This window comes from Panthera onca, chromosome C1 (assembly GCF_046562875.1).
Source record: "Panthera onca isolate mPanOnc1 chromosome C1, mPanOnc1 haplotype 2, whole genome shotgun sequence".
NCBI classification, from domain to species: Eukaryota; Metazoa; Chordata; class Mammalia; order Carnivora; family Felidae; genus Panthera; species Panthera onca.
Window position 1 is genome coordinate 9,461,580 of NC_138346.1, and position 7,303 is coordinate 9,468,882.

The window sequence follows — 7,303 nt, forward strand, 5'->3', positions numbered from 1 at the left end:
AATTTTCTTGAATCGCATTTCAAATCAAAGTCGTCAAATTCCGTGTTTTGCCAGACTATCGTCTGCTAGGCCAAGGTTAGCAAACTCTGCAAAAGGCCAGAAGATAGCAAATAATTTGGGCCTTGGAGGCCATACACCAACTCAACACTGCTGTGACGCACAAACGGCCATCGGTGATACTTAAATGAATGAGCACGGATGTGGTCCAAAAAAATCTTTATGGACACAGGAATTTGAACTTCATATAATTTTCACATGTCATGAAATATTCTTCATCTTCGTTTTTTTCAACTATTTAAAAATATAAAAACCATTCTTTTAAAAATTTTTTTAATGTTTTTATTTATTTTTGAGGGGCAGAGACAGAGCACAAGCGGGGGAGGGGCAGAGAGCGAGGGAGACACAGAATCCAAAGCAGGCTTCAGGCTCTGAGCTGTCCGCACAGAGCCTGACAGGGGGCTCGAACCGGTGAGCCACGAGATCATGACCTAAGCTGAAGTCAGATGCTTAACCGGCTGAGCTACCCAGGTGCCCCCAAAACCATTCTTATTTACTGGCTATCCAATAGTAGACAGTGGACTAGATTTGGTCTATGGGCCATAGTTTGCCAACCCCTGCTCCATAGTGAAGGGAGCATCGGGAGCACTGGTAATGCAGTCTATCTTTTTTTTTTTTTTTTCATTAATGTTTATTTATTTATTTTTGAGAGAGAGAGAGAGAGAGAGAGAGAGAGAGAGCACAAGCGGGAGAGAGGTGGAAAGAGTAGATTATACAGAATCTGAAGGAGGCTCCAGGCTCCGAGCTTCAGCACAGAGCCCAAACACAGGACTCAAACCCACAAAGTATGAGATCATGACCTGATCCAAAGTCAGACGCCCAACCGACTGATCCACCAGGTGCCCCCAGTCTATCTTTTTAAATCATGAACTCTAGTCTCCAGGATTGTCCTTGAACAACCCATTTTGCAAATTTGGATGCTGGGGAAGGAACACTGGTCAGGATAGATGGGGTTATGATGCAGTAACTCCAAAATCTCAGTGGTTCAAAACAACAAAGGTTTATTTCTCACTCATGCAAGGTCCTTCGAAATGTCAGGGCTACTTTCTAGGGCAACTGTCCCCCATGCAATGACTCAGCTTTATTCCTCCGTATCAACACATGTCCCCTCGATATTGGCAAGGGACAAGAATGTGGAAAATCACACACCAGCTCTTAAAGGTTTCCCTCCAGAAGCGACATATTTCACTTTTCATTGGCAAAACCAGTCACGTCGCATGATGGCTTTTAAATACATCTACAAATTCATGGACACTGCCACCTCCAAAAGGTGGAGCCTAATTTCCCTTCCCTTGCAGGTGACTAGACTAGGCGCCTTGATGCTGACATGGGGAACGTTGTAGAGGCTGTGCTGTGTGACTTTCGAGGCTAGGTGTCTTATCCCATTTGGGCTGCGAGAACAAGTTAGCCCAGGCTGGGAGCCTTCAACACAACAGAAATTGATTGCCCACAGATCTGGAGGCTGGACATCTGAGATCTAAGGTGCCAGCATGGTTGGATGAGGGCCCTCTTCCAGGTCACAGTCTTCTCACTGAGTCCTCACATGGCAGAAGTGGGAAGGGAGCTCCCTGGGGTCTCTTTCATAAGGGCACTAATCCCATTCATGAGGGTTCCCCTATCATGTCCTAAGCACCTGCCAAGGTTCTACCTCCAAAGACAACATTGAGGGTTAGGTTTCAACATGGGAATTTTAAGGAGACATAACATTCGGTCTAGAACAAATGATTGAGCGATATTTCTGAACTTAAAAAAAAATATGTTAATGCAACATAAACTATAGGTGTAATGATATCACTGGGGTCAATCTGACCTTAAGTCATTGAAGTATACCAGATCCAACTGCCCAAGAATGGTCCTGTCACTTTACATGTACACAGAAAGAAATATAAATTTCTCTCCACACACACACACACACACACACACACACACACACACACACGTAGCCTTATGTAATGTTTATACCTATATGTCATAGCTAGAAATGAAATTTCCTTTAAAATTTGCTTTTAACAAGTCCTTAATAATGAACACTGGCCTTGTTTATAGTTAACTGGTAACCATTATATCACAATAGCAGGACATGATAGATAGGATACGAGCAGGAAACAACTCGATTCTTTTTCCCAGGGCCCATTCAAACCACATTTGTGGATTCAACCTTTATCTCCCCTGAAGTGAAAACTTTACTGAGGTTTTGGATCCCATACTTCTTTCACTCTTTTTTTTAAGGTGGTTAAAAGACACATAACATCAAATTTACCATCTAAACCATTTTTAAGTATAGTTTGGTAAATGTCAAGTAGAGTCACATTATGGTGAAACAGATCTCCAGAACTTTTTCATCTGAAAAAAAAAAAAAAGGTCATTTCAAACTCTTTACCCATTAAACAAAAACTCCCATTTTCCTCCTTTTCCCGGCCCCAGCTTCCCACCATGAACCACCCCTTTATTCTCCGTTTCTATGAATTTGACTACCGTAGATACTTCTTATAAGTAGAATCAAACAGCATTTGTCTTTTTGTGACTGGCTTATTTCACGTAGCACAATGACCTCAAGGTTCATTCATGTTGTAGCATGTGATGGCACTTCCTTTGTTTTGAAGGCTGAAAGATATTCCAGTGTATGTAGAGACAACATTTTGTTTATCTATTCATCCACCAACGGACATCTGGATTGCTCCCACCTTTTGGCTGTTGTGAATAGTGCCGTGAACATGGCTATGCAAATATCTCTTCTGGACCCTGCTTTCCAAAGTATGGGATCCAGTGGAATGACTAGACCATATGGTGGCTCTAGTTTTGATTTTTTGAGGAAACTTCAAACTGTTTTCTGTTGTGGTTGTGCCATTTAGCAATCTCACCAACAGCGCCCAAGAGTTCTGGTGTCTCTACACTCTTACTAACACTTGTTATTTTCTGTGTTTTCAATAGTAGCCATCCCAACGGGTGGGAGGTTTTATTTCACTGTGCTTTGAATTTACATTTTGTTTAGCCACTCTTAAACAATAAAAAGTCCTTTGGTCTGTTTCAGCTCCAAAGGACAATCTCATTTTAGCAAATATGGTAGGCAGAATAGCACCCCTAACACAAAAGATACCCTAATCCCCGGAACCTATGGATATGTTTTGTTACAAGGGAGAATTAAGGTTTCTGGTCACCTTCCCTGACGTCCCCAGACAGAGGCTGGGAGGACATGAAAGGGGCAGGAGAGACCATCCTTACCAAAGGCAGATATAGAACGATGTTTGCATCTTCTGGGTGAGGCAGTTTCCCAGTGATGATTCCTTCTCTTCAACAGCACTTTGCGGAATCCTCACCAAAGTCACTCCCTGGGGACCCTGGGGCCATTCTGGTCTCTGGCCAAGTGCTTCTCATCCAATCTTCATCCTCTGTAGCCAGTGATACCTTCCAGCCTCTTTTTGCTGATGGCCTTTGTCCTTTGGCAAGAAGCCTTCAAAGATAAGTGTTTTACAACGACCCCAAGGCCAGATCCTTCCACAAGTCCTCTTGGCTCATAAGAACACTCTGGCATCCCACAGGGGCACCTGGGCGGCTTAACTGGTTAAGTGTCAAATTCCTGGTTTCGGCTCAGGTCATGATTTCACGGTTCGTGGGTTCAAGCCCCACATCAGGCTCTGTGCGATTGGTGAGAAGCCTGCTTTGGCTTCCCTCTCACTCCATCTCTCTCTGCCCTTCCCCCACTTGCTCTCTCTCAAACAAACAAACAAAAAAAACCACTCTGGCATCCTTTCCCCTCCCCCGTCAGGGGAAAATGCAGTTTTCTCTCCATCACATATATATCTTTGTTTGGCCATCAACAGGGCAGTTCTAGCCATAGCCATTGACCTTCTCAGAGAAAAAAAAAAATGCTTAAAAATTCATTAATATAGCTGCTTATACAGTCTTTAACTTCTAAACAATGGCCAGGATCCATTCAACATTTTCTTATCGTGAGTATTATGAACCACTTTTCTGTTCTTGCTTTTAGAGACTTTGCCCAAGTTCATTCTTAGTTAGCCAATATACGTATGAACCAGCAATAATTTCATGCATTAATAATACACTTGTAGTCATGGTAAATACAATGTTCATAAGAACTTAGGAATCTTGAGATAATTCGCATCTTATCCTTAAGTAAGTTATTTTCATAGAGCTATTTGCAAAGTGTGTGTTCTCTGAACATTTCCCCCAAACCGGCACCCTTTCTGACTTTAAATTCAATATCATTGCACCATCTCCATAGAGGAAAGGGACACATTATGGGAACTCCCCATTAATTACAAGTGGCTTTAACTACCCCTTCATCTCTCCCCTTCCCTTCCACATCTTATCCAAGTTTAAGTTTCTCTAATGAGTGCAAAGGATTTTTGCATCATGAAAAAGATTATTGCTGATGTCATTTGACCTCAACTCTCATTCTAAAAACCAGTTTAGACAACTTTGCAATCCAAGACCAGGATATTGAGACCAAAATGACCTTACAAATTCTTAGTAATTAGTTCTTTGTAGATCACCTCTTAAGGAAAGCACAAGAAGCTAATAACAGTTGTTGACTCTTAGAAGAGAACAGGGGATCTGGAAAAAAAAAAGGGAGGAGAAGAACTTACATTTCACTAAGTGCCATTTTTAACCTTTTGAGTTTTGTACTATATATTCCCAACTCAATTTTTTTTAATTTTGAAAACAGTAATTTGCATTTGAAAGTATAAAACTACTTTTCTACCAATGGTGTAAGTAAAAGTCACCTTTTTATATAGTAAAATAGTTTTAGGGGCACCTGGGTGACTCGGTTGGGCATCTGACTTTGGCTCAGGGCATGATCTCACGGTTCCTGAGTTTGAGCCCCACGTGGGGCTCTGTGCGGACAGCTTGGAGCCCGGAGCCTGCTTCGGACTCTGTGTCTCCCTTTCTCTCCCCTCCCCTGCTCATGATCTATGTCTCTCTCTCTCTCAAAAAAAACAGTAAACAAAATTAAAAAAAATAGTTTTAGAAGTTTTAAGATTAATAAGATTTCATTCATATTAAGATTAATAGATTTCATTATGGGGAGTCTAAAAAACAAAATAAACAAACAAACAAAACAAACAGACTCTTAAATACAGAGAACAAACGTGGTTGCCAGAGGGAGGTGGGTCAGGGAATGGGTGAAACGGGTGAAGGGGATTAAAAGGTACAAACTTCCAGTTATAAAATAAGTAAGACACAGAAATGAAAAGGACAGCATAGAGAATATAGTCAATAATATTGTAATATTGCTTTATGATGACAGATGGTGACAACACTGCACTGGATAATGCGTAGGATTGTCAAACGAGTATAGCGGACACCTAAAAACAATATAACAGAGTATGTTTACTATATTTCAATAAAAAAAAAATACCCCCAAAAAGAGGGAAAAAAAGAAAAGTTTTAAGAATAAATTTGTGTATATTAGATCTAGGACTTATAATTGAGCTAACTTTGGTAACTTTTTTGAGTTTTTATTGCACTCTCAGCTCCCAAATTGTTTAATATTTCAGCAAAAACAAAGAGACAGCCTGGGTTTCGTGGGGAGGGAGTTTATAAAAAGGGCACGTTTTACGGACCACATGAGTCCATTACATCACTTGTGAAGAGCCTGCCATCTACCAGGCACTGTGTTGGGTACCAGGACACGAAGGTACTCGGCCATGGCAATCTCTGCTGCCCCGAAGACACTTGCATATTGCAGAAGAGAAGCTCAGGCTTTGAAATCCCAGAGTTGAGGATGGAAGAAGAGAGAAGGCAGACTGAACACCCAGAGAAGGAGGAGTTGGAGCCAAAATGGAGTCTAGACATGGTACAGAAGCCGCTAGAATCTGAAAACAGGCTGGGGGATCTCAGGATGGGAGAGGGTAGTCAAAGCAACGGATGAAAAAGAGGCTCTTTTCCAGAAGGCAGGTGTCCACACCCAAAGCACAGTGGAGAACTGAGGCCCAGATTTCCCAAGCAATTGGTCCACCTCTCAACAGCAATAAAATCATCACCTTTGGCCAAGTCATATAAATGGCAAATCTGAAAGGGAAGTTCCTGACCTAAGCTCCTGCAAGGCTTTTCTAAGCCTCAGCTTTTCTCATTCGTAAATCAGGAATAATAATACCTACATATACCTGTTATGAGAATTTGACATTTAATATATATAATATATATATATATATATATATATATTATATATATATATATTATTAGGTGCCCCTAAATATATATATATATATATAATGTCAAATTTTATATATATATATATAATGGTTTGCATTGTGCCAGGAGCATAATAGTTGCTCAACAGTGAGCAACTATTTTGCTTCTGTCGTTATCACCTGTAAATAAAACTAAACGTCCTAATGGTGGATCCCGTGGATGCACTCTTTCAGTTCTCGGTTCACCCCCATTTGGGGACAACTTCCTGTACTGTAACTTCCTGTTCCTGTGAAACTAGGAACTACATTTCCCAGACTTCTTTACTCTTAGGGTCTGGAGGCCAGATGGGTTCCACCAGTTAGAGACAATCACTTGAGATTTGAAAGACGGAAGGAGGTGGAGGCCATCTGCCAGCTGCTCTTTCTTTTGGAAATTCACTATATTAAGGGGGGGGTCTCGGGTGGGGGCGGGGGGCAGTGGTGGAAGCAGCTGCTTGATCTCCAGATCCCGGCTGCAATGGTTTTCTCTTGACGCCAACAAGTGGTGGCTCCTGATTTCCCCTCCCCCAGTCCTGCCAGAGACTTTGTAAGCATCTAATTCCTGTATTAAATCCCATCCTACAGTGATGATTCCTGTTTCCACAACTGAATCCTGACTTGCTTAGAAGTGGATGTTTCATCTAAAGAAATCTCATATGTAAACTCCTGTGAAAGACTTTGTTTTGTGCTGCTGCCTCAAAATGGCTCAGGTTCAAGTCATGAGTTAATTGCCATGTTTAAAGCAGCTCAATGTTCTTCTCGATGCCGATGCCGTTCCCTTTGAGAACTGTTAACATTATACAATTAAAGTGTTCTGGGATCTTGAACAGTTAACTCCAAATATCACACTGAAAGGCAGAGTATAGTTTTGTAATGATTATAACCCATCCGTTATCTTTCTTTATACTTTATTTGGCTGAAAGGAAAATGGTCCCCGAAATAATTTTGCCTCCTAATAGCCATTCTTCCTTCCTGTCTTAGGATCAAGAACCCCAATGTTTAGCCAGGGACTCTACTACCCAGCTAAAATTCATTCCCATTCTCTCTTAAAG

General features: G+C 41.3%; 1 long non-coding RNA gene across 1 annotated transcript; it reads right to left on the reverse strand.

Annotated features, from left to right (window-relative positions):
- Nucleotides 1–710: 710 nt before the first annotated feature.
- Nucleotides 711–6,195, reverse strand: LOC132672239 (uncharacterized). The gene is made up of 2 exons (XR_009607436.3): nt 3,280–6,195; nt 711–2,400 (listed from the first exon to the last, which is right to left on the reverse strand). It is a non-coding gene; the product is annotated as an uncharacterized LOC132672239 (long non-coding RNA).
- Between the last annotated feature and the right edge of the window lie 1,108 nt (nt 6,196–7,303).